Source organism: Callithrix jacchus, chromosome 16, assembly GCF_049354715.1.
Source record: "Callithrix jacchus isolate 240 chromosome 16, calJac240_pri, whole genome shotgun sequence".
Lineage (NCBI taxonomy): Eukaryota > Metazoa > Chordata > Mammalia > Primates > Cebidae > Callithrix > Callithrix jacchus.
Window position 1 is genome coordinate 29,744,271 of NC_133517.1, and position 11,556 is coordinate 29,755,826.

Below are 11,556 nucleotides of genomic sequence, written 5' to 3' on the forward strand. Positions count from 1 at the left end.
TCAATTGTTTCAGTTTTTACTTACCACAAATAAGTGAGAACATGCAAAGTTTGTCTTTCTGTGTCGGCTTATTTCAGTTAATATGATGACCTCCAGTTCCATTCATGTTGTTGCAAATGACAGGATCTCATTCTTTTTTATGGCTGTATAGTACTCCATTATGTATATATACCACATTTTCTTTATCCATTCATCTGTTGATAGACACTTAGTTTGCTTCCAAATCTTGACTATTGTGAACAGTGCTGCAACAAACATAGGAGGGCAGATATCTCTTCAATATCTTGATTTTCTTTCTTATGGGTATATAACCAGCAGTGGAATTGCTGGATCTTGTTGTAGCTCTATTTTTAGTATTTTGAGGAACCTCCAAACTGTTCTCATAGTAGTTGTACTAATTTACATTCCCACCAACAACATATGAGGGTTCTCTTTTTGCCACATCCTTGCCAGCATTTGTTATTGCCTGTCTTTTGGATAAAAGCCATTTTAACTGAGGTGAGATGATATCTCATTGTAGTTTTGATTTGTATTCCTCTTATGGCTAATGATGTTAAAACATTTTCAAATGTCTGCTATTTGTATGTCTTTTTTTTAGAAATGTCTATTCAAATCTTTTGCCTGTTTTCAAATTTGGTTATTTGACTTTTTCCTATAGAGTTGTTTGAGCTCCTTATATATTATGGTTATTAATCCCTTGTCAGATGGGTAATTTAAAATATTTCCTCCCATTTTGTGGGTTTTCTCTTTGCTGTTTCCTTTGCTGTACAGCATCTTTTTAACTTGATGTGTCCATTTTTGCTTTGGTTATCTCTGCTCGTGAGGTATCACTCAAGAAATCTGCCCTATCCAACGTACTGGAGAATTTCTTCAGTGTTTTTTATTTTCCTTTTTCCCCAATGTTTCCTCTTAATAGTTTTATATTTGAGGTCTTAGATTTAAGTCATTAATCCATTTTCCCCAACGTATGTTCTTGGCACCTTTGCCAAAAATGAGTTCACTATAGGTGTATGGATTTGTTCTGGGTTCTCCATTGGTGTATGTGTCTTTTTTTTCCCCAGCATCTAGTTCTGCCACTCAGGCTGAGTGCAGTTGTGTGATCTTATCTCACTGCGACTTCCACCCTCCTGGCTCAAGCCATCCTCCCACCTCAGCCTCCTGAGTAGCTAGGACTACACGTGTGTGCCACCATACCTGGCTAGTTTTTGTATTTTTTGTAGAGATAGGGTTTTATTGTGTTGTCCAGGCTGGTCTTGAACTCCTGAGCTCAAGCAATCAACTGCCTAGGCCTCCCAAAGTGCTAGAATTATAGGTTTGAGCCACCACCCCCAGGCCCTATATGTCTGCTTTTATGCCAGTACCATGCTGTTTTGGTTTCTATAGCTCTGTAGTATAATTTGAAGTCAGATACTGTGACTCCCCCAGTTTTGTTCTTTTTTTGCTCAGGATAGCTTTGGCTATTTTGGGTCTTTTGGGATTCCATATACATTTTAGGATTTTAAAAATTTTTGTGAGGAATGTCATTGGTTTATTGATAGAAATTGCATTGAATTTGTAGGTTTCTTTGGATAGTATGGACATTTTAATATTGATTATTTCAATCCATTAACATGGAATATCTTTACATTTTTTGATGTCCTCATCAGTTTCTCTCATCAGCATTTTATAGTTTTCATTATAGAGATCTTTCACTTCTTTGGTTAATTCCTAGGCATTTAATTTTATTTGTGGCTATGGCAAATGGAATTGCTATTCTGATTCTTTTTCAGATGTTCCTGGATCTTAGTTAGCATCCCACTTTGTATCTTGTTTTTTGTCATTTTTCTTTCATCTCCTGTAAACTATGACAATTCCTCAGTCTGTCCTTTTAGGACTTTTGACTTATTTTGAAGACTACTTGTCAGTTATTTTGTAGGATATTCTTCAGTTTGGTTGCCTGATGACTTATCACAATTAGAATAAGGTTCTATGTTTTTGTTAAGAATAAAACAAAAATGATATTGTATCCTCAGGGCATCATATTAAAGGGTTTTCATGTCAATAAGTCTTACTACTGGTAATATTAACCTTGATTACTTCTTTCAGGTGGTATCAGATGAGTCTTTCCACTGTAGAGTAATTGTTCCCTTTGTAGTTCATAAATAACTTGGGTAGATGTATTGAGAATATAAAAATACTTATTTCCCCTTCAAATTTTTCCAGTAATTTTAACATTCATGAATAGATCTTGTCTGCAAGAATTTTTACTGTGGTGTTTACCAGCTAGTGATTTCTATTTGTCTCTTCTCTTGTATATTACTTGGAATTGTTCTTTAGGGAAGAGGTGTCCTTTCTCCCCATTTATTTATGCATTTCATTGCTTATTTATATTAGTATAGACTCATGGACATTTAGCTTATTTTACTGATTAAAATACAACGCTATCATTATTTATTTTATTGCTTAACCTTTTCCATCTTTAGTTGTTAGGAGCTCTTTCAGGTTAGCTCTTGTGTTATCTGGCAAGTTCACAATCTTGTGTACTTTCATTTTTCTGCCACCGCAAGACATTCATCATGTATTTTTCCCACCCCAGCCCTAGAATCACCTGCCTCTCTGAGGAATTGGAGAAAAGTGAGTAGAAATAAAAATCTGGGCAATTAGTTATGCTCATTGCTACTGGAGTGCCATTGCTTTCAGGCCTATCTAGCATACAGAGCTAGAAAATATGTGTATGTATACCAACACTCCCACATTTATATTTCTGTACATATCTGTCTGTATAGATATTAATAAAAATGAGTTTATCCTAATACTTCTGATTCCAATTCATGACCAGAGGGTTAATTTTAGTTCTTTTTTTGTATGACCCAGGCTGTAGTGCAGTGGCACTATCAAGCGATCAAGGCTCACTGCAACCTTTGCCTCCCAGGTTCAAGCGATTCTCCTTGCTCAGCCTCCTGAGTAGCTGGAACTACAGGTGCCTGCCACCAAGCCTGGGTAATTTTGTATTTTTAGTAGAGATGAAGATTCACCATGTTGGCCAACTCCTGACCTCAGGTAATCCATCTGCCTAGGCCTCCCAAAGTGTTGGAATTATAAGAATGAACCACATGCCTGGCCCATTTTAGTCTTTCTTTATAAGTTTTTCTTTAATAGTGAGAAGTCTAGCTTTTTCTTAATCTACAATATATACTATTTAATTATTTGATTCTAGTACACTTGTAAATTGCTTCAGAATAGCTAACCCATATATTTGGGAGAAACACTTTAATAACTGTATTATAGCATTTGTGTGCTACTAATTTTTTCTTTAATCTTATATTTTATTTTATTTTATATTTAGTTATTTATTTTTTGAGATGGAGTCTTTCTCTGTCATCCAGGCTGGAGTGCAGTGGCACAATCTCGGCTCCCTGAAACCTCCGCCTCCCAGGTTCAAGCAATTCTGCTTCAGCCTCTAAAGTAACTGGGATTACAGGCACTCACCACCACATGTTCACTCAGGATACTATTTCCCAAAGTTATTTAGGCTAGTTGTTTTCTTATTCATCCTTTTCAGTGTGGTTATTTATTTGTAATACAGTGAGGTCCATTTTTACTTTTTGTATTCTGTTTTGGGTTTCTCAGTTTCCTTGTTAGTTTTAATTATTTGTTTATTTTGGGGGGATACATGAAGGATATGTAAAATTTTCTTCACCAGAGAAATCCCTAAGATTCAGGGCAAAAGTTTCTGTCTCTAGGGAGGCTCTCTATGAAAAGCCATCTCAGTTTAGTGTGGTAAGGACCACTGGACATTACAATGCATTTTTGTGATGATAGAATAGTAACTGGCCTCTTTGAAGAGAGATTAAAATGGCTCCCCAGAAACTCCAAATACTGCCCATCCACTCAATGGATCAGACAGCCTTACCCCTTAAATCTCCACCTGCTGTTACTGGATTGAGCAGAGTCTTTTAAGGTGATCTGTCCAATAGGCACTAGCTTTTGCATGCTGAAGAATGAGCAAGGAATGCATCAGAGATGTGTCCCACTTCTTTCCCCCATCTCATATCTCAATATGTTTTTTTCTCCCCATAAAAATAAATTTACTACAGTCTAATTTCTCTCTCTTTCTGGATTCTTCCTTTTGATTTATTCCTTTACAGACCTGTTCTTTGATTTCTTTTTTTTTTTTTTTGAGACGGAGTTTCGCTCTTGTTTACTCAGGCTGGAGTGCAATGGCGTGATCTCGGCTCACCACAACCTCCGCCTCCTGGGTTCAGGCAATTCTCCTGCCTCAGCCTCCTGAGTAGCTGGGATTACAGGCATGCGCCACCATGCCCAGCTAATTTTTTGTAATTTTTTTAGTAGAGACGGGGTTTCACCACGTTGACCAGGATGGTCTCGATCTCTTGACCTCGTGATCCACCCGCCTCGGCCTCCCAAAGTGCTGGGATTACAGGTGTGTGCCACCGCGCCCGGCTGATTTCTTTTCTTTTCCCTCCCATCGCTTTCTGAATGATCTTAGTCTTCTATCCACAAAGGGCTATGGGACTGACCTGATACCACACATCTGTGCTTGATCTTACCAGGCTTGCTCTGGATAAGAAGGGTCTTTCTAACAGGAATCATAATTCCCCCACCACAAACTGCAGAGGCTACAGCTCCTGATTCGACTTCTTTCTTGTGTTAAATCAGGTCAGACTTCTTTCTTGGGTTAAATCAGATATATGTGGATAAGTCACATCAGGGAGCCCTTAGAACCAGAAGAGATTCAGAGACCTCTGCTCCACAAGGTGGGCAGGCAGCATTTACTGACAGAAACTGGAAGGGAGGTATAGAAACATTTTGATTGGTTACAACTTGGCATTTGCCTAATTTGAACATGGTCTGATCAGTTGGCTGCTGTGATTGACTGAGGCTCAGCTGCTGTGATTGGATGAGATTCAATTTGTTTCAAAACTATGTTCCTAATTTAGGCTTTCAGTTAATTTACATCCCAAGATAAGTTACAGTTTGTTACTAGGGACTCAAAGTATGGAGGAATCCTCTGGCCAGATTTAGTTTAACAGTAAGTTCCCTAGACTTAGTTTTAGGCTAGACTAATAGAGGTAGGGCTAAGAGGGGTCAATAAAAGCTGGAGCTTATTGTAAAGATCAGAATAAGGAATTGCTTGTGCTATAGATCGATTGCAGAAATGTCCCCTTTTTCCATATACCAGAATTTTTGCGGTTTGGCCATGTAGCTCCTCCCATAAGAAATGAAGACTACTTCACTCCTTGAATCAAGCCTTATGATTTACTTTGGCCTGTACAGGATATGGCAAAAAATGACAGTATAGGAGTTCTGAGTTAGGCTTCATGAGTTCTTTCATGTTTCCACACCTTCTCTTGTAATTGTGCCTCTGCCATGTGACCAAGCCCAGGCATGCCTGCTGAATGATGAGAAACACATAACCTAGTTATACCTGTCACCCAAGTCAAGTCAGCCCTCTGCCACACATGGAGAGGAATATCTTAGACCAGACAGCTGACCTGACACTTATGGCTACAAATGCATATATAAATAAGTCCAGCTGAGATCAGCTAAGCCTGGCCTAGATAAGCAAAACTATCCAGCTGACCTATAGACTCATGAGCTATTGTAATGGTTCTTCAAACCACTAAGTTTGGATTGGTTTGTTACTCAGCAATAACTAGCTAATACAGCCTCAAAAGCACATCATATAAAGAATTGTTAAAGAACCCAATAATGAAGCGGGGCGCAGTGGCTCAAGCCTGTAATCCCAGCACTTTGGGAGGCTGAGGCGGGTGGATCACGAGGGTCAAGAGATTGAGACCATCCTGGTCAACATGGTGAAACCCCGTCTCTACTAAAAATACAAAAAATTAGCTGGGCGTGGTGGCGTGTACCTGTAATCCCAGCAACTCAGGAGGCTGAGGCAGGAGAATTGCCTGAACCCAGGAGGCGGAGGTTGTGGTGAGCCGAGATCACGCCATTGTACTCCAGCCTGGGTAACAAGAGCGACACTCTGTCTCAAAAAAAAAAAAAAGAACCCAATAATATTGTCCTTGTAGAAAAGAAGACTCAGGAAGCATGTGATAGCTCTGCATGTTGTGGGGTTTAGTGGTTCTAGAAAAGCCTAAAAGCCAGAGGACTGTGATGGCCAGAGGACAGAGCAAAGACAGTGTTTCCTTACAGAGTAGTCTGAACTTCTAGTTTGGAAAAGAAAATATGTGCATTTCCGGTCGATCCAATGTGAACCATGATCTGGAGTAATTTGACATAGATTCAATAGGGTAACCTGCAGGGGGTGTTAAGATCCTAAAAGAGGATCTGTGGGGTGGCCTTTCAGAAACAGGGGCCTAAAGGATAGTAATAAGTGGCTGGCTGGTGGGAGTATCAGATGTGTTAAGGGAATATTCTGAGAGATCACCAAGCAAGTCTCTGGTGAATCCACAAATATAGTGCAGCAAGATTCCCAAGAGCATCAAGGCCAAAACACTGCAATACTTCTCAAGTAAGACCTGTGCTTGCCCTTTACAGTCCTTCCTTCTGCTCCTCAACTCTGCAGGGGCAGAGTCTACCTAGTTATGAAAGATGAGGGGTGGAAAAAATATGTATATATATATTTACATAAATACATATTTCCTGTACCTTTTATTATAATTATTTTTAAACACTATTTTTTGGAGCAGTTTTAGGTTCCCAACAAAATTGAGTGGAAAGTATAGAGATGTCCCTTTTCCCCTTCCTTTATATATGCATAGCCTCCCCCATTCTCAATGTTCCCCACCAGAGTGGTGCACTTGTTACAATAGATGAGCATCCATTGACACATCATAATCACATGAAGTCTGTAGTTTACATTAGGGTTCACTCTTGATGTTGTATGTTCTGTTGACTTGGACAAATAACAATAACAAATATCCACCATTATAGTATTGTCTTAGTCAGTTTTCATGCTGCAGATAAAAACATACCCAAGACTGGGTAATTTATAAAGGAAAGAGGTTTAGTGGACTCAGTTCCACATGTCTGGGGAGGCCTCACAAATGGTGGAAGATGAAGGTGGAGCAAAGGGACGTCTTACATGGTGGTAGGTGAGAGAGAGGGAGAGCCAAGTGAAAAAGAAAATCTTTTATAATGCCATCAGATTTTGTGAGATTTACTCATTACCACGAGAACAGTATGAGGGAAACCACCCCCATGATTCAATTATCTCCCACCTGGTCCCTCCCACAATAAGTGAGAATTATGGGAGCTATAATTCAAGATGAGATTTGATGGGGGAGGGGAACACTGCCAAACCATATGAAGTATCATCCAGAATAGTTTTACTGCCCTGAAATCCTCTGAGCTCCTCCTTTTCATCCCTTCTTCCCTCAAACCTGGAAAACACCGATTTTTTCCCCCTAGGGACACAGTCTTGCTATGTCACCTAGGCTAGACTTCTATTCTTGGGTTCAAGCAATCTTCCTGCCTCAGCCTCCTGAGTAATCTTTTTCTCTGTCTCCACAGTTTTGCCTTTTCCAGGTGTCATATAGTTGGAATCATATAGTATGTAGCCTTTTCTGATTGGCTTCTTTCACTTAGTATCATGCATTTAAAGTTCCTCCATGTCTTTCATGATTTGACAGCTCATTTCTTTTTAATGCTGAATAATATTTCATTGTCTAGGTGGAATGGAGATTATTATTTATTTGTTCACTTACTGAAAGGTATCTTGGCTGCTTCCAAGTCTTAGCAATTATGAATAAAGATGTTTTACATGGACATAAGTTATCCATCCTTTGGACAGATACCAAAGACTGTGATTGCTGGATTGTATGATGAATATGTTTAGAACCTATCGAATGATCTTCTAAAGTGGCCATATCATTTTGCATTTCCACCAGCAAAGAGTGAGAGTTCCTGTTGCTCTACATCTTTGATAGCATTTACTGTTGTCAGTGTTCTGGATTTTGGCCATCTTAATAGGTGTGGAGCAGTATCTTGTTGTTGTTTTAATTTGCATTTCCCTGATGACATAGGATGTGGAGCATCTTTTCATATGCTTATTAGCCACCCGTATATCTTCTTTGGTAAGGTGTCTATTAAGGCCTTTGGTCCATTTTTAAATCATGTTGTTTGTTTTCTTGTTATAGAGTTTTAAGAGTTCTTTGTATATTTTGGAAAACTCTCCTTTCAGAGATACATATTTTGCAAATATTTCCTAGCCCCGTATTTTTTTTAACCAAGTAGAAAATGACTTTATTGCTTTTAGGGCTGTCATTATAGAGAGAATAAAAAGAAAACACACTTTACAAAGATAATATAAGAACCAGTGCTGAACTCAGACTAAAATTTTAATTTATGTACATATAATTTTTACCATGTATATTTTGTATTCAAAAAATGCAAACACCAAAATAAATTACAAAAAAGATTCTATTCAGAGTTTCTAGTTTTGAGTCAAAATTTCCTCTAGACTATTTGGGTGAGTATCAGAGCTATGGAATGGTCTGTGAATCAAATTAGGAAAGAAATGCAGAACACTAGGAGAAATATTTAGCACTGTTGAATTATACAAGTTGTTATTTTGAAGATATAACAACTTGATTAATCATTAATCTTTCCTTTTTCCTTTTTTACTCTAAGTATTGTATATTATACATTTAAATCTTTCTTTTCTAGGCCAGGTGCAGTGGCTCACACCTGTAATCCCAGCACTGTGGGAGGCCAAGGTGGGTGGATCACTTGAGACCAGGAATTCAAGACCAGCCTGGTCAACATGGCAAAACCCAGTCTCTACTAAAAATACAAAAATTAGCCAGGTGTGGTGGCACATTCCTGTAATCCCAGCTACTTGAGAGGCTGAGGCGTGTGAATCACTTGAACCCAGGAGGTGGATGTTGCAGTGAGCTGAGATTATACCACTGCATTCCAGCCTGGGAGACAGAGCAAGACTTTAGCAAAGTATTTCTTTGCTAAGTAGAATTTAGATGACATGCCGTATAGTTTATTTACTTATTTATTCTTCAACTTTTAGATTCAGGGGATACATGCGCAAGTTTGTCACCTGGGTATATTGCATAATACTGAGTTTTGGGACATGAATAATAGCATTACCTGGGCACTGAGAATAGTACCCAACAGTTAGTTTTTCAACTCTTGCCCCCACTTTTACCTTCCTCCTTCTAGTAGTCTATTGTTGCTATCTTTATGTCCATGAGCACCTGATGTCCAGCTCCCACTTACAAGTGAGAACATATAGTATTTGGTTTTCTCTTCCTATGTTAATTCTCTTAGGAAAATGGCCTCCAGCTGCATCCATGTTCTTGCAAAGGACATGACTTCATTCTTTTGTATGGATGTGTAGTATTCCATAGTGTATACATACCACATTTTCTTTATCCAGTCCATCATTAATGTGTACCTATGTTGATTCCGTGCCTTTTCTATTGTGACTGTTGCTGCAATTAACGTGTGAGTGCATGTGTCTTTTTGGTAGAACAATTTGTTTTCTTTTGGACATGTACTTAGAAATGGGATTGCTAGATTAAATAGTAATTCTGTTTTAAGTTCTTTTAGAAATCCCCAAACTGCTTTTCCACAGAGGCTGAACTAATTTACATTGTCACCAATGTATACAAGTATTCCCTTTTCTCTGCAGGCTTGCCAACATGTTGTTTTTTGACTTTTTAATAATGGCCATTCTGACTGGTGTGAGATGATATTGTGGTTTTGATTTGCATTTCTGTGATGATTAGTGATGATTAGCATTTCCCCCTATGTTTGTTGGTCCCTTGTATGTCTTCTTTTGAGAAGTGTCTTTTGCTCTTTTTTGAATGGGATTTTTTTTTTCTTGTTCAATTATTTAAGTTCCTTATAGATTCTGGATATTAGACCTTTGTTAGATATGTAGTTTGTAAAAATGTTTTCTCCTGTTCTGTAGGTTGTCTGTTTACTCTTTTGATAGTTTCTTTTGCTGTGCAGAAGCTCTTTAGTTTAATTAGGTCCCACTTGTCAGAATTTGTTTTTGTTGCAATGCTTTTCAGGACTTAGTAATAAATTCTTTCCCAAGGTCCATGTCCAGAATGGTGTTTCTAAGGTTTTCTTCTAGGATTTGTATAATTTGAGGTATTACATTTACACCTTTAATCCATCTGGAGTTATTTTTTTTGTATCTGTTGAAATGTAGGAGTCCAGTTTCATTCTTTTGCATATGCCTAGCCAGCTATCCTAACAATATTTATTTAATAGACAGTTCTTTCATCATTGATTATTTTTTGTCAATTTTGTTGAAGATTAGATGGCTGTAGGTGTGTGGCTTTATTTCTGGATTCTCTGTTTCATTTCATTGGTGTATGTGTCTGTCTTTGTACTAGTACCATGCTGCTTTGGTAACTGTCTCCTTATAGTACAGTCTGAAGTGAGCAATGTGATGCCTCTGACTTTGTTCTTTTTACTCAGGATCGCGTTGGCTATTTGGGCTCATTTTTAGTCCCATATGAATGTTAGAATAGGTTTATTTTTTACCCCACATCTGTGAAAAATGACATTGGCAGCTTGATAGGAATAGCATTAAATTTGTAGATTGCTTTGAGCAGAATGGCCATTTTAATGATGTTGATTCTTCCAATCCATGAACATAAATTTTTTTTCTATTTGTTTCTGTCATCTTAATTCCTTTTGGAATTAAGTTTTTTTTTATAGTTCTTGTAGAAATCTTTCACCTTAGTTAGATGTATTCCTAAGTATTTACTGTGTATGTGGCTATTCTAAATGAGATTGTGCTCTTGATTTGGCTCTCAGCTTGAACGTTATTGGTGTATAGAGATGCTACTGATTTTTGTAAATTGATTTTGTATCCTGAAACTTTTCTGAAGTCATTTATCAGCTCCAGAGTCTTTTGATGGAGTCTTCAGGGGTTTTTAGGTATAGAATCATTGTCTGCAAAGAGAGATAATTTGAGTTCTTCTTTTTCTGTTTGGATGTCTTTGATTTCTTTTCTTGCCTGATTGCTCTGGCTAGCACTTCAAGTGCTGTGTTGAATAGAAGTGGTGAAGAAAGTCAGCATCTTTGTCTTGTTCCAGTTCTCAAGGGAAATGCTTCTAGTTTTTGCCTGTTCAGTATGGTGTTACCTATGGATTTATCATAGATAGCTCTTATTACTTTGATGTCAAGTTTCTTGAGGGTTTTTATCATGAAGGGATGTTGGATTTTATTGGAAGATTTTCCACATTTATTGAGATAATCATATGGTTTTTGTCCCTAATTCTGTTTAGGTGATGAATCACATTTATCAATTTGCCTATCTTAAACCAACCTTGAATCCCAGAAAGGAAGTTTACTTAATCATGGTGAATTAACTTTTTGATGTGTTGTTGAATTCAGTTTACTAGTATTTTGTTTTTATCAAGGATATTGGCCCATAGTTTTCTTTTTCTCTTGTGTCTTTGCCAGGTTTTGGTATCAGGGTGATGCTGGCTTCATAGCATGAGTTGGGGAGGAGTCTCTCCTCCTTGATTTTTTGAAATGGTTTCAATAGGATTTGTACCAGCTCCTTGAAGATCTGGTAGAATTTGACTGTGAATCCATCTGGTTTGGGGA